Below are 23,321 nucleotides of genomic sequence, written 5' to 3'. Positions count from 1 at the left end.
GTGAAAACCAGCTTGACCCATTCTAAACAGCCTGATTTTTGCCCTCGTGTGAGCTGAAAGACATTTACTTTGAGGAGACCAAGACCCCTGGAGGAAACTAGGTCAGTTTTCTCCAGTTTATATCAATGGACAATCAATTCACTTTGTATTGAAAAGATGTACTGGGCATAGGTGAAGCCTAAGCCTCACCTGGTAAAAACCTGAGGGCACAACAGACTGTATGAGGAAGTTTCTTTCACCAGCATCCCTCCCCAAGCATCAGTTCCTCACTTTCCATGGCTGTGGCTTTTGCCAAAGCAGAAATTCCATTTGGATTGGTCATACTGTCACTCCAAAGAAGAAAGGCTACTTCGGGCAAAGAACTAGGCTGACCCAATATGATTTCTTAAAGGGATCAACCCTGGTATCATCACACTAAACTCAGCCCTCTGGAAGGATAAGTGGAAGAAGAATCTGGATTCCATCACATTCACTCTGGAATCTTCCTGTGGGCAGGAACTCTTTATGTATCCATCTATGCCCTGTGTCATCTAGCAAACGGCTTAGCTTAGTTCTAATTCCTGTGTGGCATTTCTTCCCTGGCGACTTCTACTTAGCACTCGAGACTCAACTAATGTAGCTCTTCCTTCATGAGGCCTTCGCTAACTCTCCCAGGCAAAGGTAGTCATCCCCTTACCTGTGTTATATCCTCACTACAGCATTCTAGTTCCCATGGCTGTCGGGCAATGGGAAGTAATAGGTATTCAATAAACATGAACTGATTGACTAAAATCCCTGACAGGTTACTAGGATAGTATTAAGGAGACTGGGGCCACATCCCTATCCTGGTCAGCAGGGCATCCTCCAGTTCCAAACTGAATGGATATTTAGTGTGGGTCAAAGTGATCATCCATCCAACCCAACAGTGAGTAGGGAGTTTCTGTATGTCAAGCACTATCAGGGAAAGAAAATAATAGTTCTCTCTTAAATGTATGCAAAATAAAATGGTGCAGCTGATTTAGAAAACAATTTGACAGTTCTTCAAAGAATTAAACATAAAGTTACCATATGACCCAGTAATTTTGCTCCTAAGTATATACTCAAAAGAATTTAAAACATATGTGCACACAAAAATGTGTACACAGATGTTCATGGCAGCATTATTCATAATAGCTGAAAAGTGCAAACACCCCAACGTTTATCAACTGATGAATGGATAAACAAAATGTGGTGCATCCATATGATGGAATATTATACAGCTATAAAAAGGAATGAATACGGATACAGTACATGTTACAATATGGATGAACCTTGGAAACACTGTGCTAAGTGAAATAAGCCAGACACAAAAGCCCACATACTGTATGATCCCATTTAGATGACATTTCCAGAATGGGCAAATTTATAGAGACACAAAGCAGATTAGTTGTTGCCAAGGAGCCGGGGGAAGGAGAAATGGGGAGTGACTGCTTCATGGATCTGGGGTCCTTTTGAGGTGATGAAAATATTCCGGAATTAGATAATGGTTATGGTTGCACAACTTTGTGAATATACTAAAAATCACTGAATTGTTATTTATTTTTTTTTATGTTTGGCTGCATTGGATCTTCGTTGCAGTGCACGGGCTTCTCGTTGTGGTGGCTTCTCTTGTTGCGGAGCATGGGCTCTAGGCGCGCGGGCTTCAGTAGTTGTGGTGCACGGGCTTAGTTGCTCCGCGGCATGTGGGATCTTCCCGAACCAGGGCTCGAACCCGTGTTCCCTGCATTGGCAGGAGGATTCTTAACCACTGCGCCACCAAGGAAGTCCCTGAATTGTTTTTTAAAAAAAGTCCACACCATGCATTCTGAGAGTGCAGAAACTGTCAATGAAGGGAGTGTCAGTTAAATCCTAAAGTGTAGTAGCTAAAAGTATAAACGTGTGGAGAAACAGAAAAGCCTGTGAAAAAGAGCTAAAAGTCAGATTGTCTTTCCCCTCACGCTCTAGCTTTCCACAACCCAGAGGAGATTCATTCCTTAGATCTGTATTGTCCAACTGAACATTCTGTGGTAATGGACATGTTCTCCATCTGAGCTATTTATTATGAAAGCCACTAGGCACATGTGGCTATTGGATACTTGCAATGTGGTTAGTGCAACTGAAGAACTGAATTTTAAATTGCATTTAAATAGCTCCCTGTGGCTAGTGGCTACTTTACTGACAGGGTAGCATTTGCTGGTTTAGAGGGCTAGAGCCATCTTCACTGGCAGTTTGGAACAACACTGGAAGGCATGGGAGGGGGAGAGTCTATGTCTTTATGTCCCAAAGTCCAGCTCAACACTATACCCACTAGAAATCCTTCAATACCATCTCACTCTTCCCAACCTCCTCCCTTCTATGAACTCAATGACCTTCAGTCAAATACAGTGTTTAGTTTTGTCTTTATGGCAAGGTGCTTCCGTTCCGTAAATATTTATGGACCAAGCGCCCTGTGGGATTCTGGGAAGAGAAAGGTATGTAGACAATGTCAGCCAAATTCCCAAGGGTTGGTCTTGACAAGGATGAAAGGATGAAGGGACAAGAGAAATCCTTTACAAGGACCTGGTTCCTTTCCTCCTTCCCTCCAACACCTCCTACTCCTACATACACATACTCTTCAGGTGGGAAATCTTGCTATTAAGATGCTGAAGTGATGCTCAAGAATCTTTATTTAGATTTCCTGTTTCCCACTCAAGCCTTTTAACGTCCTTAACTCCTTCAATACACCTTCCAGTTCATGTTGCTCTTTCCCTTCTGTGAACTTTCATTGAATTTGAAATCAATAGAACGTAATGACTTTCTAAGTGTTCTTCTGTAATGTGGTGTCCCCACCGCAAGATTCATTTGTTACACAAATGTTTATTGAACTCCTGCTTATTTTTGTGCCAGAATAGTCCCAGGGGCCATGGATGAAAAGAAAGACAGGGTCACTGGGCAGCTTAGAGCCTAGTGAAAAGACACACAAAGAAATTGTTCTACAGAGTTTGGCTTAGATGTGTAAGAAGGTTTACTGAAAGCACAGGACAAGGAACAAATGAGTATACATAGAGAAATCAGGGAAAGTTTCTCAAAGGAGGTGACATTTGAACTGAAGGAATTTGAAAGATGAATAAGAGTTTTTAAAACATTTTTTTTAAAGTAAGATTTTTTTTTCAACGAATTTGGTTTATTTTTGAAGTGTAATTGACCTACAACACGATGTTAGTTCCTGTTACACAACATAGTGATTCGATATCTCTATACATTTCAAACTGATCACCATGATAAGTCTATTATGCTATGTCACCATTACAAAGATATTACATAGTTATTGACTATATTCCCCACACTGTATGTAGCCATATATATATATATATATATAATTATTTTAAGTTGCTGATCTCTTAAGATCAAACGAATTTTTTTTTCACACACACACACTGTATTTTATTTTTACAAGAGATAAATAGACCGACACCAAGCATTGTAAATGGATGACCACAACAAAAGCAACAATGATTGCAATTACCAAACATGAAACACACTCATACTATGTCATAATATTGACATTCAGTCCAGTAATCCTCTACCGTAACAGCTCCTTTACTTTGCAGTGAAAATTGATTTGTATATTTTTTGCCTCTGAGTCCTTGTGGGATTTTTTTTTTTTTTATTCAAACAGAAAGTCACAAAAATTATAATCATCCTCATCAGTTCACTCAGTCCCATGTAATTAATTTTTTTTTCATCTTGATCTTTTGTTAACACTATTATGAGTTCATCAGTTTTCCATTAGAGTTCTGAAAATGCTTATTCATTCAGTTCAGCAGTACAGTCAGTTACCAGAAACCTGTACTTGTCAGAGTCTTTTCCGTGAATTCCTTGAAGATGAAACCCTTTTATAGGAACATATTTGCAAAAGCATCAGAGTACACCCAGAACTGTCTGTAAATGACAAAAGACTTTAAAATGACCATGGTTAAAGATTTGATGAAAGTTCATAATAATTCAATTGACAAGGAAATTTAGTTATTTCTGAGATATACATTTTAAAGTAATAACTAGAATTATGACTTATAACATTATACCAGAACATATAAGATTTTTAGAAATTTCATGTAATGTCTGAAATATTTATATTAACATATTTCCATACAAATAGCCCAAAGAAAGTTTAGTATTAGTTGTTTTGTTTGTTTGTTTGTTTGTTTATACTGCAGGTTCTTATTAGTCATCAATTTTATACACATCAGTGTATACATGTCAATCCCAATTGCCCAATTCAATGTTATTTTTTTTAATTGAGGTATAATTGACATACATTATATTAGTCTCAGGTGCGCAACATAATGATCCAATGTTTGTATATATTGTGAAATGATCATCACTTTTTAAAATGTAAGATGCTATTTTTTTCTCTACAACTTTAAAAGATGTTTAACTTATTTATACTGTCCACCTCCCAAAGTTGGATTTGAGGCAGTATGTCAAGAAAAGCTCTGGGGACCAATGTTTGAAAGAATGCATTAACATCAAAGTCCAGCTCAGCATCTGTGACAATGGTTTGCATTGCTAACAAGGGTATTAACTGGACAGTCACTCTGGCTGCCCTCAAGGCTTAATCCTGAGAGCAAAACAAAATAAATATGTCTCTCTAATCTCAAGAAGTTTTAAATGTCTCACCTGTACTATTGCAATATCCTTCTCGTTGGTCTCTTGTGTTTAATCTTATTTTCTTCTATTCCAATGTATCCTAAATTTCAGTCATCTGTGTCCTACCGTCTGTCACCATTCTTGCAGATGTACCTGATTCTCCATGTATCAGCTGCAATATTATATACTTAACTGTTTCTTTAAACTGGCTCTCATTTTGCTCAACTTTATTGAAAGGGAATTTTTGTATCATTGTCATCAGTGGAATACCAGTACCAGTTGCCATAAATAGAACATTGACCACAAAAATAGTACAATGAAAATAAAACCATGTTATCTAATCTTAGCTGGATACTGTTGGCTGCTCAAAGTTCTGAGTTTGAGGCCCTGCTTTTTCTTTGCTAAACACTGCTCTGATGCATTCCTCTCAGAGCTATCAGAATGATGTAACATGTAAATGCTATCATTTCTCTCTCTTATCCAAAATCCTTCAATGGCTCTTCATTACCAGGTCTTCTCTTGAACTCCAGTTTCTATTCACTACATTCCTAGAATGCGATCTCTTTCAATGTCAGCCACACCCCTGCCTGCCACATACTGCCCAGAGGGGAGGAGAGGATGCATGAGAAGAACAATCTCATTCACACATGAATGTCCATCCCTCGTCTATACAGCTTAAGATTGATCAGGGAGAGCACGATGTCACCACATTGATCAGAGACAAGAGAGGACATCAACCAGAGAAGCCTGTTGGCATTGTGGAGCAATGGGCTGGAAAGCCCCAGAAGGAAATAGGGATGATCACCCTGGAGGACTGGTGGGGAACCCATGGAGAGGAGGGGGTCACTGCCCTGGGTGCCCGCACGGAGTAGAGAATGCCTCAGATAGACCAGAGGCAGCACCATAGTTGGAATATTGCCAGTCAAGACCAATGCAGGGGCCCACACATGCAGCTCAAGTCAAAATTCGGCAGTGAACTGTCAGTAGCCCAGAGCCCTGAACTTATCCTGCGTATGATTTGAGTGAGACATCCAAAATCAGTATACCAGGACCTTTCTGGCAGCCCATCTTGTGCAATCCTGCAAAAGAAATAGTGCACAGGCCGGTGAAGCAATCCATGTTCCAGACCAGCCTCCTGGATGCAGCGTCCAGCCACAGGGTACCAAAAAATCCCGGCAGTATGAATCTAAGAGCTCCTTGGGGCTCTGATCAATTCCATGTGCACATAGGGAGCCCAAGAGTGCTTACAAGGGGAGAAGTGGGAACAGGTGGGGACTGACCCAGGCTCAGGGTACCCTGCCCAGATAGCACTTTCAGCCCCAACCAGTCTCAGGCACAAAACTGAAAAACTGTGAGGAAGGCATTCCAAAACACAGGACCCTGAGGCCTGGAGCCTGGGTGAGCACCCCATTTGCCTGGTCTAAGGACGGTACTGCCAGCAGCATACCTACTTTTGACTGTTGAGGTTGAAAAAGTCATATACTGGACTAGTTTCTCCAGCCTCGCTTGTAGCTAGGGATGGCCATGTGGCTTAGTTCTAGCCAATGAGATATAAGGGGAAGTTTACCAGATGGGGAGGAGGGAATGTTTGGGAAAGATTTTCCTCCCTGATATAAATGAAAGCCTCTTTTTCAGCCCAGTCTACTTTCTTCCTTCTTTTAATATGCTTTTCTAAAGATGAGATACCTGGAGCTGTGGCAACCACCTTGTGTTCACAAGGCAACAAACCTAAAATAAAGCCAAAAAGCCAAGGACTAAAAAGCAGAAAGAAAGAGCTTAGCTCCTTTTGCTGTCGTGGAGCATCATACCTTGGGACTTCCAAGACCTGGTCGGAAGATGTGTCATTCTACCATGATCAGCTTGCTGAGACTCAAATGAGACTATACACCTGGGAATCCTTCATAATCTACACGATTGCATAGAGATATTAGTTATTTTTATTAGTCCCATTTGACAGATAGGAAAGCTAAAAAAGAGGAAAATTAAATGACCCCCCAAGACAAAGAGGCACCATGGGATTTTTGTTGAGAGGGAGAACTGATTTCAGACAGCTTGGGATTGACATCCAGCTCTGCCACCTCCTTGATGTCATCCTGGGTTGGTTCCTGAGCCTCAGTTCCGTATTTATAAAGTGGGGGTAATAATATACCTACATCAGAGGGTTTAGGGGAACATTAAATGAGGAGATGCCTATAAAGAATTTAGCACTGTGCCTGGCACATGGTAGGTGCTAGACAAATACTTAATATTATTATTATTTTACTACACAGATGCTTGTAGCAGAGCTACAGATCTCCTGGATCTCAGCCCTGCTCTGCATTAAAAGTGAGTTATGAGAAAACATTGTTAAAGGGAGATTGCCAGAGGCTGCAGTGGTCTGTCAGAATATCTGGCATTTGAGAGGCAATACAGCAGGTGGGCAAGAGCACAGAGTTGGGAGCCAGGAGGCTTGGGTGTGAATCTTGGCTAGGTCACTTAATAGTTGTAAGACCCTTGACAAGTTATTTAGCCTCTCTGTGCCACAGTTTCTTCACCTCTAAAATGGGTACTTGTGCGGAGTGAATGGGTTAACGTGCATCAAGTGTTTAGGATGGCGGCTGGCACATAGTGTTAGGAATTACTATATACTATTCATATTATTATTTTGAATTATTTTAAAAATTCAAAATAAAGTTTGTTCTTGAAAATCCCAATGGGCTTTTATTTCAAGACGATTGGGGGGGAAAAAAGAGCACAAAGCTACATCTGATGTCTTTGTGGCTTTACCTGTGCTGGCCCCTTTGCCTAAAATCCTCCCTTTTTTTTTTTTTTTTTTTGGGCCCATAAAACCACTACATATTCTCCACTCCCCCAGGGCCAAGGCTTACTCTCTCATGCTCCTGTCCCTCCAATAGGACTCATCTCTCCTTTTTACTCATCTGTGTATCTCCCGATGTCCTCAGTAAATGTTTCTTCAATGGAAAGGTGAAAGAGAGTAAGGGGGATGATTTTAAGCTCTTGTAGTTTGCAGGAAAATACAGAACCATAGTTCTTACTGGAACTTGTGTCTCCCTCTCAAGAGATGAAGGGATTGTCAGAGGACTTAGGCAGGTGGGCCCTCTCAACACTAGGAGGAAAAAACACCAGGAATAACAATCTAATCTTTAACAGGAAAGAGCTGCAGCCCCCATAGCCACATCCTCCAGGGATGAGGAGAAGCCATATGGTAGGTAGAGTGAGCCAGAGTGGGCTGTGGACCCCGGACAGCCTCTGTCTGAATCCCAATTCTGTCATTCAACAGCTATTTGACCTTCAAACCAAACATCTCTGAGCCTATTTTCTCACCTATAAAATGAGAGTAATACCAGCGTCCAGGGGTAATTTTTGTGATGAAATGAGACAATAGTGCAATGCCTGGAACTTAGAAAATGCTTACTGTTTGTTAAGCGAATGAACAGGGCTATAAAAAGCCAGTACCATTGTTGGATGAAGCCATGCTGTCTCTGAAAGCACAGCATTGCTTAATGTTGTCCAATACTTGTCCTCATGATGTACCATTCCCTAAATCGTCCTGGAGGCCTTCACACAGCTTCTCATACTCTCCATCTGAGGTTGATCTGCTATTGAGAAGCCCAGGCAGGCGGAGATTTGGCAACCCCCTTCCCCAAACCCTTCTCCTCTCCAGCTGGCACAGAAACGCTCCACATTTGCAGCTTGCATGGCAATTACGAGAACCTACTCCCTTATATTGTTTTTCTTTTCCTAACGATGGAGCAATCACATGATTTCAACAGGAAAAACAACTCTGGAATTGGACACTGTCTGGATTGAACCATGGACTTTCTGGTCCCCATGTCTGAGCCCCTGCAAAGAAAAGACATTCAGTGCTGGTGGGATGGGGGATGAGCTGGACAAGAGCATGGCCAGCACATGCTCATAGCAGGCTGGCCAAGTGAGCAGGTTGCACTTCAGGACGAAAAACAGTATGATCCTAACAAACTCGGAGCTCATATTTACTGGTGCTAAGGACCAGCACATTATAGGCATCGTCAAGCTTAATCATCACAACAACCCAAGAGGAGCATTACTTATCTTCATTGTATCCATGAGGAGAATGTGGCTCAGAGAGGTTAAGGAGGTCTCTCAGGGGCACACAGGAGGCAGGGGCTTTGCTAGTATCCCATTCCTTTTGCAAGGCCCCAGAGCCTGTTTATCTTTTAGCCCCTGCCTACAGCAAAACTTCCAAACCCTCAGGTGCACACAAGTCTCCTGGGACCTTGTGGAAGTGCAGATTCTGATTCACTAGGTCTGGGGTGAAGCCTGGGACTCTGCATTTCTAACAAAATTCCCAGGGATGGTGCGGATCCAGGGACTTTTGTTGCAAGGGTTAGACCAGTGGTCTCAACCTTGGCTGCATATTGGATCACCTGGGAGCCTTCAAAATGCTGATGCCCAGACCTCATCCTAGAGTTTCAGATTTTGTAGATCTGGGGTGCAGCCCCGGCAGAGGAGTTCTAAATCTTGCCAGTGAATGAATGTGTCACCAGGGCTGAGGCCGCAGTTCCGGAGGGAAGACGCCCGGTCACCCTGTGCTCCCCTTTCCCAACCGCAGAGGCGTCTAGGGCTGGGCTTTGAGGTCGCCCTTGAAGAGGCCTCTCGCAGCAAACTCCCAGCCTAGGAAGAGGCCAGAGCCACCACCTGTTTCCTTGAAATAGTTCGCAGCTGTGCCGGGTGACCTCACAGGCTCGGCTCTGCCACGGGCCAAGCTGCAAACTGGAAAGCTCTCTTCCTAAGTCATTGATTCAAGTCCCCTTCGGGCTCCCCCCCTGCGTCCGGGCAGCCGAGGGGGAAGAGCCGGGCGGAGCTGGGCTGGGGATCCTGGGAAGGAACTGCCCCACCCAGGGACCCCACGATGGGCCGCCCCCAGAGCTGCCTCGCCTGGGCTCTGAGCGCGCCTGACAGCCTCCGTCAGCCTCCCTCCCCAGCGCTTGGGAACGATGAAATCACAAGTCCTCCTCCTCCCTTTAAATGATGTATAAACAAACAACTACTGAAGTATATAAGTAAAAATGGAAAATCCGTCTTCTCTTCCTCTTCCGCTTCCCCGAGGCAACCACAGGTAACAGTCTGGGGGCTTATCCTTCCAAATCTTTTTCTATGCATAAATACGTCTTTGTACACACATACACACATGTAAATACTATTTTATAAACAAAAGTCATCATGTAATATTATTCCAAACACTGTCATGGATATCTTTTCCATGCAGTTACATATACTTATAAGTTATTTTAGTGTGTCTCAGTGTTTCAAACACCTGAAGTCAGAATCTCTTGAGGGCATTATTTAAACATAGCGTTTGAGAAGTCTCACCCCAGACCAGCTGAATCAGAATAAGTGTCTCAGATGGCTTTTTTTTTTTTTTTTAATTTTAAATTTTTGAAAAATTGAGATAGAATTGCCATATAACATTGTATTCATTTTAGGTATATATCTCCAGTGGTTCTTATGGAAAATGTCTTGCTTTTTAGTAGCCGCATGTCTTATATAAGAATGTATCATCATTTATTAGCCAGACCCCAGTTATTGAACATCTGGGTTGTTTTCAGCTCTTTTCTTCATGTTATAAACAATGCTACAAACATACACACATTGTACAGGTACCTACGTGTGTATTTTTGTAGGATAGTTTGTGGAAGAGCTAAGTCCCAGGTGTACCTGGAACTTCTTTTCCCTCTAAGATTGTTCATGGTTGAATCATGGAACCTCAAAGCAAGACAGAAATTGAAAACCTACATAGTCAAGACCAGCACTGCCCAATGGAAATATGATGTGAGTCAGAGACATCATTTAGATTTTTCAGTAGTCAGATTCATTTTAGTAATATATTTTTATTCAAGCTGATACATCAAAAATATTATCATCTCAACATATAATAAAAACTTATTAATGAAATATTTTACAGCTTTTTAATGCTAAATCTTGAAAACTGGTATAAAATTTTATACTTTACAGCACATCTCACCTCGGACTAGCCACATTTCAAGTGTTCAATAGTCACATGGGGCAAATGGTATTATATTGGACAGCGCAGATCTAGAATCTTTCTTCTTTTCTTCCTTCCTTCCTCCCTCCCTCCCTTCCTTCCTTCCTTCCTCCCTCCCTCCCACCCTCTCTATCTCTCTCTTTCTTTCTTTCTTTCAAACTTTTCTTTTACTTGGGAGATATTTATAGGAGACAAGGAGAAAAAAATTGTGGAGCAGTTACAATCTATTTGTCCCTAAAGGAGCACTTAACATCCGTTATTGTTAACTGCTCACAAAGAAGCGCGGTGGAAAGAGGGGTGAGAGTTTTGCAGAGGATTAAGCTGAATGATACTTTAGGTTAAAGACATTTTCTCTTCAGAACAACTCTATGAGGAAGACAGGGTATGGGTTATTTCAATTTGAGGTTAATAATTTGCCAAGATCACACAGCCAACAAACAGAAAGGCAGAACTAGAATCATGTCTTTTCTTTTATCCCACAGATGTCTCCAGGACAAAGTCCATCCTTACATTAGTGGTGCATGGAGAGCTGTCAACAAATTAGTTGAATTATTAGAAGTCACATGGTCAGTCTAATCTAAACGGTTTGCCATTTTGTACTCTGGTTAAAAACATGTGTGCTGATGCCTCCTGGTGGAAATTAGAGTTATTGCAAGCTGCAGGTAAATGCATTTGTTCATTCCTAGTTCATTAGGTGTATTTGTATACAAAAGTATGAGAATTACATGGAGGTCCTTGAAATTAAAAAAAAACAAATCATACTGAGAAAAGCTGGAAATCACTGCAGGAGATTCTCGCATCTCAGATTGTCAGAGGGAGAGCCACAAACAGATCCTAGTTTCAGGTTCCACTTCAGGTGTCTTTTTCTTAATTGAGGTATAGTTGAAATAACATTGTATATGTTTCAGGTGTACAAAATAGTGATTCGATATTTATATATATTGTGAAATGATTACCACAATATGCCTAGTTAATATCCATCACCGTATACAGTGATCCTTTTCTCTTTCTCCCCCAAACTACACAGCCTTAGTGAGGCTGTCAATCAAGTGCCCTGCCCTATCCTGGCTGAGTGGTCAGCCTAGAGATTTGAATCATCTCCAACAGTTGTGCTAACAGTTTCAATCAGCTGGACTACTAGAGCTGCCTGCATCTTCAGCTTTTGTGTGATTCTGAGACCTACCCCTTACCCTCATGATAAATTCCTTTTTTAAATTATTTCCAGAATAAATCTAAAAGATAATATATACATTTTAATTTAATTCTGCTTCAGTTTGGAAATTTGAACAAGTTCTCATAAGCATCAAAGGAATGGAAGACTCTCACTTGCTAAATGTACAACTAGCTCTTTTTCCCTGGAAGGCAAAATGACGACCAACAACTAATTTGATCAAAATTGAGATATAATTGCCATATAACATTGTATTCATTTTAGGTATATGATATCTCCAGTAGTTCTTATGGAAAATGTCTTGCTTTTTAGTAGCCGCACGTGTCTCATATAAGAATGTATCATCATTTATTAGCCAGACCCCAGTTATTGAACAAAATTGTCTTCGGAAGAAGTTTGATTACAGTTTGGTAATCTCTAAATGTTTGGGGCACCAGCTGTTAGGTGAGGATGTAGAGAGGCCCTTCGTGAAGAAAGTGAAACAGCTTCAAACTGGTGCCTGTTCAAGCTGGAAGACCAGAAGTTCAGCCTCCTGGTGCTGAAGCCCCACATCGAAAGCCCTTCAGTCATTAATCATGACTGCAGCAGGCTGGCCTGGGTGACTGGGTCCTCCATCACCCAAGAGAGACCCACAGAAGTCTGCTGCCCCTCTAACTCTGTAGGCCTTCAACACCACTATGATCCCTCCCTTCTTATCAGCACTATGTTCCTGACCCACCACAAAGCCAACTGACCCCAACACCTCAACAGGAAGGGCCGCATCCCATCCTTCACCCACAGATCTTCAGATTTCATCCCCACTCTTGGCCAAGCTACATCGACCAGAGTCCTTCAACAAAACCTAAGGTGGCAGCACTGAGTTATCTCTGAAGATCATATTTGTAAGCATTGAAAATTTGAATATTGATGAACTAATGGTGCAAATATAATTATCAGCACAATGACGTCACCACTGTTGACTGCTAACTGCTGTGAACATGCTACCATACTCACAGTGCTTCCACACCTGATGAAAAGTATGTCAGTGATCCTCCGTGGTTTTTTTATTTTTGTCGATGATTCAGTGCAAGTTAATCATCAGCAGAATGCCCTGGCAGTGACGTTTGGACTAAAGCCACTGGTTCTATCAGGAGTGGAACCAGTGCTGAGTCCGTGAATCCGTAGTGAGCACTCACTTAATACTTGTTGGTGGCAACCTGATGACTAAATTTAGACAAGAGCTTAATGAAGCATCATCCAACTGGGTAACAACCTTAATGATAGAAAGGGAAGGACCCAGGAAACTGAATACGTAGAGGGCTCCTTATTGGCTTATGCTTCTCCATGCCCAGAAAATGAGTCATTAAAGGCAGGAATGTTTGGGGGAAGTTTTGGCCACAGGATATTCACCAAACTGGACAAGGACACTTTGCCCAAGGACAGAAGTTACTGTGGCAGGTGTGAAAAGGCATTACAGAAACCACAGTGGGGGTAATCAACCCACAGCTATGTGGGAGTTACCTGAGTGCTTGAGTAGAGAGACAAAAACGGGGAGTCCGGGGAGTTCCATTTTCGAGGTCCACCAGAATTTTCTTCCAATTATGGAGGTGTTATGGAAAACCCTGTGGTGATAAAACCTCAGTCCAATGTTGTAGAAACAGAACATGGAGGCAAAAGCCACTTGCTTGTCTATCAGGTGCTTAAATCCTGCTAAAGAGAGACCCCTCCAGTTGGTGATATGAAAGTGAAACACGACTGATTTGACTAGCACCAATATTTTAAGAAGATACACCAAAAAGCATAAGCGCTAACTTTACAGTCAGATTTTTTTACTCTTAATTTAATGTTTGAACAGGCAACACAATGACATGGTTCAGGGTACACAGTCAAAAGTTTATCCCCCATCTCTGTCACTCAGTTTTCTTCCCTTTAAGCCCACCAGTGTCACTAGTGCAACATATACCTTTTCTGTCATAATTTAGGCACATACAGATACGTATTCTTCCTCTCTGCTTTTAAAAGAATGACACCATTTTGTTAATGTTCTGATCCTTGCATTTTTTTTACTTAATATGTTTTGGAGATCTTATATTAGTACATAGAAGGACTCCTTTGTGTGTGTGTGTGTGTGTGTGTGTGTGTCTACACAGCATCATATTTTTGGGTGTAGCATAACCCTTACTGATGGCCATTAGGTGATTTCCAGTCTTCTGCTATGATTATCAACAGTGTTGAAATCCCTTCCGCCGTGCATTTTCAGTGAGAGTCATATTGCCTTCAAAAGGGGTGAAAATGGGTTCTTGGCAGGTGCAAAGATATCTTTCTCTTTTTATTTATAAAGCACAGCTATACATACAGTACATAAACACATATTCATTATACAGTCGGATATGGAGGGTGGGCCATGTAGGACTTGAGCATCCACAAATTTTGGTATCAGTGGTGGGTCCTGGAACCAATGCCACGTAGATACCAAGGGATGACTGTATCGGTGGTATTAAAATTGCATGAGGGCAGGAGTGTGTAATTAGGGAAAAAATACCTGAAATGATTCCTTAGGAAGCCAGCAATGAAAAAAAGTGGAGAAACCCTAACACTGCATTAATTCAATCCCCACTGTCAACAGGATACAGGATGCAAGACTGGCTCAGACCTGGCACTTCCCCTGGAAATGTGCACATTAATGTCGGAGCAAAGTCGGGATGCTGGGAGCAAGAGGAAAGGGTGACCGTCAGAGATCCTCCAGGGCTTGTGGTCTTGAGACTCCGACTTCTGGTGGGGTGGTGGTGGGCGTCTTACCAGGAGCATGGGGACCCTGGGAGCCTCCCTCAGACTCTGCTGTCCCGTGTGACCTAGGACAGGGGTTGAATGAGTGAACGTAGCCTTCCAGTGACAACCTTGCCTTTTTCTTGACTTACTCAGAAATGCTTGAAATATTAACAAAGTTTTCTCTTGATTTTAGAGACTCTATCTACATTTTTAAAAACCCTCACAAACTTTTTCACTCAATAAAAGTCCATTCCTTCCTCCCCACTCATTTACTCGTTTGGCAGCAATGATGGTTTATTTTTTTTTATTTATTTATTTTTTGGGGGGCCATGTCACGTGGATTGCGGGATCTCAGTTCCCCGACCAGGGATTGAACCCTGGACATGGCAGTGAAAGCACCGAATTCTAATCACTAGAGTACCAGGAAACTCCCAGCAATGATGGTTATTCTAAACCATCATTATTATTCATCATTATGATTCTTAACCTCCCTTGAATGTAAATAATTACAGTTGATGATCTTTAAGGAAAAGAGGCATGAGGGAGTAATGCATTTTCTAAGAGAGTAGAACCCACATGCCCTCCACCACCGCCCCCCCACCCCGCCCCGAAAAAGAAAGATAAATTTGTGAGGTGATGTGTGTGCTAAGTAAATCGGTGGGGGGGCAATCCTTTGCCCCTTGTGTACGTGTTACAAATCATCATGATATACACTTTAAATATCTTTAAATATTTCATATGGCAATTATACCTCAATAAAGTTGAAACCATTTTTTTAAAAGCCCTCAAATTAAAAAGTAAAATCAGTAGGGGTCCTTTTCTGTCTCAGCGTTGGTTAACACACAAGTGTTTTCTCCCTGAAGACCTATGGGGCTCGCATAGCTCCCTGTCCCTTCTGGAATCCCTTTCTGTGGCTCACGGGGGACAAGGAGGCCAGGTCCCTCACCACACCCAGCTGCTTCCTTTCACACTGCCCATCAGACTTGTTTTCTTCCTTCAAAAGATTGCCAACCCTGCCTGGACTTCCTGGGGCTGAGCCGGCTTCCTTTGTCTGTTCTCATCATTCACCAGGACAGAGCCAAGGTGGAGGTACTGGCCAGCTAGGCAGATCCCTTAGGGCACAAGGGACAAGAAAATGTCACTGAAATGCCAGAACCACCCTTGAAATACAACCAGATGAAGAAACCTGCAGTTACAGGGGTTCCTCTCAGGAAAAGTACAGATGTGATTGGCAAAGGGCTGCTTCAGGTGTGTCTGGGGAAAGGGGCAGGACCACGGGGCTGCTCCAGGAGCCCTGCTGGCTGCCAGCTGCCTTCCAGGAATTGGGTCTCGTTAACATGGCACATCTGTTTTCTGTGGGAGGTATGCATGTTCAGGGCCAGAGCTGAACTGCTCAGGGCAGCTGCACTGTCTCCTCACCTTCCACCCTGTTCTGTAAGGGAATTCGAACAAATATTTAAACTATTAGCTTGAAAAGTCTCAATATTAGCCTCCCCAGGGCACTCAGATGTCTCGGTCCAGCCCTGATCAGTTTTTGTATTTTCTAAGATATCCTTTCTTTCTTGTTGGAAATGTACATTTAAAAAGAAGAAAAAGTCTTGTAGCCATAAAGGAAAATGACAAATTTGACTACATCACAAAAAATTACGCATGACCAAAACCACCAAGACCACAGTCAAACACACATCAGACTGGGAGAACACAGCCATTCCTTTTACAGCAAGAGGTTAATTTCCTTAATACATAAAAGCTCATAGACATCAATAAGAATCAACAATCTGATAGGAAAAGTGAGCAAACAACATGACTCACAGTTCACAGAAAAAGAACTGCACGTGACTTCTCGTACACGGAGGATGAGCAACCTCACTCACAGAAGAAATGCAAACTAAAGCAACACTGGAGACTCTTGTTGGAAAAATGGGATCACTGTATACAGCAGACATTCCCGTGGCTCATTTCTGCAGAGAAGACTCTTCCTATGCACACCGTCTGTTTCCCACATCAAGTGCCTGCTTCTCTCTGCTTCTCATGGGTGTGGAAGAGCAAGACTGCAAGACGAGAGACCAGGAGGTCTGGGGAGGCATCTCATGGATGGACCTATGGGGGCAGATCTTTGTTTCTCAGGTCTTTGCACTCAACAACCCGGGAGACGGGATGACTCGCCAGGTTGCTGTCAGACAACCTCTGTCCTCCTCTCTCAGTGCTTTAAACAAACAGACAGAGAGACAGACAGACAAACACTATGTACCAGCAGTGCACAGAGGCAGCACTGATGATGCCAAACAGAGGCCCAGATGATAAACACAATGATTTTGGAGGCTGGAAAAATGACTGGGATGGAGGGTCAAGGAACACTTTCAGTGTGCCCCAAGAACCAGATATATGGGATGCACGGGGGCCTCAGTTTGAGAACCTAAACTGTATTTACTGAGAATCAGCCTTGTCTCAGGATCTTCAGAGGAAAGAACGCACTGTGAGTTAGCGGTCAAAGTAGAGAGATATGTCCCAAAGACAACAGCCTAGAGATGGACGAGGGGACAAGTTTAAGTACAGCCTTTGGGTCTGGACCTCAGTCTGTGTTCCTATGACGCAGCTCCCTGCAAGAGTTGAGGGGCCATGGTGAGGCGAAGGAGCTGCCCCATGAACATCTCTCTCCAGTGTGGGCGTGCTGGCACCGGGGATGCTGCTTTGGGACGAGGCGGAGGGACACATTCTCCACCGGGGCACCTCAAGGCTCGTCGGCGCAGGGGCCCACGTCACACAAAAGAAATCTCACCCACGGGTGATGTTACTCTAGTCAGCAGAGGATCCTAAGGCCACGTCTGAGCCTGCTTTGGGGACTCTACGAACGAACTGGAAGGAATTTGAGATGGTCCAAGTTTCTCACAGAAAGGGTGGAGCTGGAGCCAAAGAAATAGCCTTTTTGTTACTGTCAACGCGGTCAAATTTTTAGCTCAAGTGTGACAGTGTCTGGGGAAACGCAGGACCCGCTAGATGGGAGAGAGGTAGAGAAGAAGAAAGAAGCGCCTGGTTTTGGGACTCCTGGGCAGCAAGCTTGGGAAAGGCTTTAGCCTGTAATGGGGAGCCATAGAGGGTTCTTGATCATGTTTGTTGCAGATTGTTTAGGGAAGATTAGTTTGGGGTACAGGAGATCGCGGGGGAGGTGCGCAGAGATGGCATGGAGACTGCTACTGATGGGACTGGAAGATCTTAAGCAACGTGGTAACAGCAGAAATGAAGAGGCTGGATGATCGGAGACAGAGCGCGGAGGAAGCGTCTGTTTTCATATGGGGGTATTCTCTCTGCCTCCAGCCCCTGCCTCTCCTTTCCTGGCCGAGTCCAACTTGTCCCATGCACCCCAACTCCTCTTTCAGGAAGTCCACCCTGACTACTACCTCCCTTCCCCAGCCGGGAGGGGTGGGGTCCCCTTGTGCGCCCCACCTGGCCTGCCATCCACCATCCCCCTCAGCCATTGGGTTGTAAGTATGGCCTGGTCCATCCCATCTCTAGGCTGTGTGTCTCTTAAGAGCAGTGAGCTTGAATATTTATTGGTATATTGTGTGCCCAGCACACAGGTTCTTTGTACTTATGGAGCTAGAAAAGAGGGAGGAGTCTAAAATGCATTTCTCTGAGGAAAAACAATTCATCCTTTCCACTTGTATTTTACTTCTGTCTTTTTTGTTACATCTTAATTTTTCCTCATGTCATCTTAAAATTTAAAGGTAGCACTGACGTGTATGCAGCATAAGTGTAGGGCAGTGATTCTCAACTTAAAAAAAAGAAAGGCTATTCCCATAAGGAACCTTGTTTAGAGTTTGTTTTTTCCCTGGTTGTCTTTTCCCTCCCTGCCCCTCCACGAATAAAAGTTTAGTACCACAGATATACTGCATATATATTTGTGTACTGTGGTCCTTTGGAGGGTGACAAATCATTGCAGCATCTAAGATTTTTTCAGGCATTCCCTGCCCCCCTCTAAAAACCAATTTTCTCCTCCTTGGGGGCCGTATAAGCCCCTTTGAGAATGTGTGGTATAGGCTGACTGTATTCATTTTCTAGGACTGTTGTAACAAATTAACACAACTTGGTGGTTTAAAACAACAGAAATTTATTCTCTCACAGTTCTGGGGCCCAAGGTCCAAAATCAAGGGGTCCTCCCTCCAGAGGCTCTGGGGGAGAATCCTTCCTTGCCTCTTCCAGCCTCTGGCGGCACCAGGTGGTCGCTGGCTTGTGGCTGCGTCCTCACACGGACTCTCTTCTCTGTGTCTTCCCTCCTTCTGTCTGAGTCAAATTTCCCTCTGCCTTTCTCTTACAAGGGCAGCTGTCGTTGGATTTAGGGCCTGCCCCAATAATCCAGAATATCTCATCTCGAGATCCTTAACTTTTTCCAGACAAAGCCACATTCACAGGTTCCAGGGTTAAGACATGAAAATGTCTTTGGGGGGGTGCCACCATTGGACCCCCTACAATGACTAAAATATTTGGGGTGGCAGGGGACATCATTTGTGTCAGTGACACAACAAGAAAGCTTGGTGTGCATTTCACAACTCACACTGCTGGTCCAGTGTACTTATTAAAGTTCTGTGATGCTTCTAGCAGTTACAATGATGTTATTGCGGAAAGCCTTGGAGCAGAACCCTCTCAGATCTGGCCTATTCCCAGAAAAGACTTTTTTCTCCTGCATCTTCCCTCAGATGTAGCTATTTGGCGCCCTCTAGTGGAACCTGTGGGAACTTGCGGTAACTACAAAGTTCATTTTCAGAGGAAACTATTCACAGATTCAAAATGGTTACCTAGGTGAGACATAGGATAGAAATGAAACAACAACAAACATAACTTGGAGCGTCTATATTATAACCCAGTACAATGTACCGTCCACCCTCGAGAGAAGTGATGCCAGGCAGAGTCGGAGGAGATGCCTGCGTGTGGATTAGGGTTCTCCTCGGTCCTGCCGGGCCCTTTACGCAAAGAAAACTAATCGAGGGAGGCTACCTGCGGGAAGGAAATAGAATGAAAATGGCCGGGTATCTCCCCCGTCAATATCCCAAGAAAGGAGAGAGGCACTTTCAGTCATAAAGAGATATTTGAAAACTTCTTAGTCGTCAGTTTTTCGTAGCAATATTACTTGGAAAGATTTCTGCAAAAACCCTAAGTGAATCAATCCCCTAGCTATATTCTTTGCCAGTTTTTCATCACAGTGTTCTCATGACGGTATCCATCTCTTGGATGAAGAAAGATTTGCGTGGAAAGGCCCATTTCCCGGGTAACTGTATACATGCGGACACTTTAATACAGCACCAGCCGTCCAGGCACCCTCACCGCCCGGCCCCCTGCAGTCTGAGTGCTTCTCCGTCCTGGCACAGGGTCATGGACCTAATAAGCACCTAGGCAGTACTGAGTGGAACTGCCACTCAGAGGTTTTCTTGGTTTCTTTTCAGTGGTGGCTTACGTACTGATGTTTCCTGCTTTTCAATCTGCAAAGGGCTTTGTCACTTCCGCGAGCTGCCTCTGGTGCAGAGCTCTCCTGCCCCTGTTTCTGGGGAAGAGCTGCTCCTCTGTGGGTGGGAGTTGTTATTCCCGGGCCCTCCGTGGGCCACACACAAAAGCGACTTCCAGACGTACTTTTCCTCTTGCTTGCCTGAGAGCTGTTTCCCAGCAGGGATTCCCCTCCCTGCGTGGGGATGGGAAGAATAGGTCAGGGAGATCAGGGAAATCTTACACCAAGCGGGTGTATCACACAGTAATAAACCCTTCAAGTACACCTGCATTTAGGCAGGTTTTCTCAAGAGCTGACTCCGGATCTTAACTGTTTTTAAAATGTTGCTTTTAAGTCCATCCACTAATTCGAACATCAATCAAATCGACTGGTGTGCCAGGCATCATGCCAAGCTCTGAGTGTACACTGGTGAATAGGACAGAAATGGTGTCTGTCCTCCAGGGATTTACCCACAGGGAGACCAAGATTAAACAAAGAGTGTAAATAATCAATGATAAGAAGTGCTATAAAGGAAAAATACCGAGGGCTGCCTAACAGGTGCACCTGATTCAATGCAGGGACAGGCAAGTCTGAGCAGAGATGGGAGGAAAGTGGGCGGTGCCAAGGGGCAGAGGGGAGGCAGGAAAGCAGTTTGGAGACTTGAACAAAGCCGGTATGATGAATGCAGCACATGCACATAATCCTCCATTAGCTCTAATTAATCTTTTCACTAGCTCAGCTGTTTCAGGTAAATGGATGAGGGAGGTCTTGTTCTAAATTTATAGACAGATTGGGTTGGTAGCAGTTGGGGTTAACTTAGAAGCACTGAAATCATGGCGACAGCTTTGGTCTTCAAAAGCTCCTGGAGGGGCTTCCCTGGTGGCACAGTGGTTAAGAATCCGCCTGCCAGTGCAGGGGACACAGGTTTGAGTCCTGGTCGGGGAAGATCCCACATGCCGTGGAGCAACTAAGCCCGTGTGTCACAGCTACTGAGCCCATGTGCCGCAACAACTGAAGCCCGTGCGCCTAGAGCCTGTGCTCTGCAACAAGAGAAGCCACCGCAATGAGAAGCCCGCACACCACAACAGAGTAGCCTCCGTTCTCAGCAACTAGAGAAAATCCGTGTGCAGCAGTGAAGACCCAATGCAGCCAAAAATTAAATAAATGAATAAATTAATTAATTTTTAAAAAAAAGCTCCTGGAGGCCATTTTAATTTTTTTTCTTTTTTTGTTAAGGCCATTTTTTAATGAAGTCCTTGAGGATGGGGCTGATGTCTGATTCATTGTGTCACCCTTGTATTCTCACAAGTTATAGTAGGAGTTGTATATGGAGGAGTTATCTAGAAGCAAGTCAAACACTGAGGATTTTCATAACCAATGGGCTGTTTATTTATTTATTTTTTTTTAAAGAATCTTTTTTTGTTTTTAATTTTTAAAATTTATTTATTTATTTATGGCTGTGTTGGGTCTTCATTTCTGTGCGAGGGCTTTCTCTAGTTGTGGCAAGCGGGGACCACTCTTCATCTCGGTGCGCGGGCCTCTCACTATCGCGGCCTCTCTTGTTGCGGAGCACAGGCTCCAGACGCGCAGGCTCAGTAATTGTGGCTCACGGGCCCAGCCGCTCCGTGGCATGTGGGATCTTCCCAGACCAGGGCTCGAACCCGTGTCCCCTGCATTGGCAGGCGGATTCTCAACCACTGCGCCACCAGGGAAGCCCTGGGCTGTTTATTAACTTCTAAGGTTGCTGATGCCACGAAGGAAAACGAACTGTGATTGTGGCAGCCTATCTCCAAGATGGACACTGTTGGTTCCTTCCCTCCCAGTCTACCCATGCTGATCCTCCACCGGAAGGATTCCTCTGCCCACACCGCTTGAATCTGGGCTGGCCTAAGTGACTTGGTGACTCGTAGGAGGCAGTGCAAATGACATTTGGGACTTCCAAGGCCAGGTCCCAAGAAGCCTTGCAGCAACACCAAGGCTCTTGGAATTCTTACTTTGGGGCAATTTTATGGACCCTGAGAGGGCGAGTGCCCAGCTGTTTTGGACATCTCAGCCCAGGCACCAGACATAAGTTGAAGGAGCTGTCTTGGATTTTCTGGCCCTGGAAGACGTCAAACAGGAAGAGGCTTAGGCCCCAGCCATACGGCTTCTCAAGCCATTCAAGCCACTCCAGCAGAGGCCCTAGACATGGTGGAGCAGAGTTGAGCCAACATTGGTGTGCTCTAGGTGGTCTTCATGTCTTTGTAAAAAGTTAATAAACCGAAGCCTCAATTAAATAGGAGACCAGAAGGGGATGCTCTCATGGCCTGAAACAATAGGGGAGCCCAGTGGGAAGAAGAAAGACTTCTTTCCTGGCAAGAACTTTGCCAATGAAAAAACGATGGACTCTATGTTTACTATAGCCTCCCTGACTTCCTTTTCCCCTCTATAGGAGAGTTCTCCTCCCCTCCCTGTTCAGGGATTTGCACTTGCCTTGCCATGGTTGCAGACCCCAAATTACAACTCTCTCCTGATCCCAAATAAACCCATTTTTGCTGCAGAAATAACTGGCAGTCTATTTGTTTTAGGTTAACATTTTGGTGGCCCATATGGGGACCAGAGAAGACCCCTAAAGACCATATGGCCCCAGGGCTGGTGAGCAAACAGGTGTGGTACCCACAGTTGAGCCCATTGTGCTCACTGCTTTTCTTGCCAACCTTGCAATTCGAAGGTCTTTCTTTCTCCTGGATGTTTCTGCCCCCTTTGTGTTTGAAGCTCTCCAGGCTTTATTCTGGATCTATTTTAAGGTTTCGTCCTTTCTGGTTAAGGCCTGGTTTTGTATGCGAATACTCATTGGCACTTCGGTCTGATTCTGAGATCAGACTGTTTCAGCAGAAACTGACTGAGAAGTGTCAGCCCCATCCTGTGAAAGAGGGGCTGTTCTATGGCAAACGGCTGAAAAACCTTTGGCCTGGTTCCTCTGGGACCAACCTGTTCCTTAGAACTGGCTGGTATTAGGCCTGTAAGCTATTCAAGCTGCAAGATGTTTGAGATACTTGAACTGTTTAAGCTGTTTGAATTGAGTTATTTGAGCTGTTTAAGCTGTTTGAAAATTATTCTAGAGAAAAACCTCTGAGAAATGGGATCCCAGTTACCTAAATATTTTGAGGGTGCCCCCGACCCCAGGAACTCTGGCTGATTTTATGTTTAAAAAATCCACAGTTCATCCTCACGTGCATTTCTAACTAAATGGACCAACCTGACCAAAGGCAATTGAAAATATCAATGGCCAATAT

Source organism: Eschrichtius robustus, chromosome 1 (genome assembly GCF_028021215.1).
Source record: "Eschrichtius robustus isolate mEscRob2 chromosome 1, mEscRob2.pri, whole genome shotgun sequence".
Lineage (NCBI taxonomy): Eukaryota > Metazoa > Chordata > Mammalia > Artiodactyla > Eschrichtiidae > Eschrichtius > Eschrichtius robustus.
This window is presented reverse-complemented; position numbering follows the sequence as displayed.